Consider the following 269-nt stretch of genomic DNA (forward strand, 5'->3'; position numbering starts at 1 on the left):
TATTGATTTGAGTCTTCTCCCTTTTTTTCTTGATGAGTTTGGCTAATGGTTTATCTATTTTGTTTATCTTCTCAAAGGACCAGCTTTTAGTTTTATTGATCTTTGCTATCGTTTCCTTCATTTCTTTTTCATTTATTTCTGATCTGATTTTTATGATTTCTTTCCTTAGCGTCTCCCGCCCGTCTCTGGGGTCCGCACTTTTAGCCGCGGCTCGCGCCCGTTTCTGGAGCTCCTTTAGGCAGCGCTCTTAAAACCCCTCTCCTCGCACA

This window comes from Lipotes vexillifer, unplaced genomic scaffold (genome assembly GCF_000442215.2).
Source record: "Lipotes vexillifer unplaced genomic scaffold, Lipotes_vexillifer_v1.1 scaffold418, whole genome shotgun sequence".
Classification (NCBI taxonomy): domain Eukaryota; kingdom Metazoa; phylum Chordata; class Mammalia; order Artiodactyla; family Lipotidae; genus Lipotes; species Lipotes vexillifer.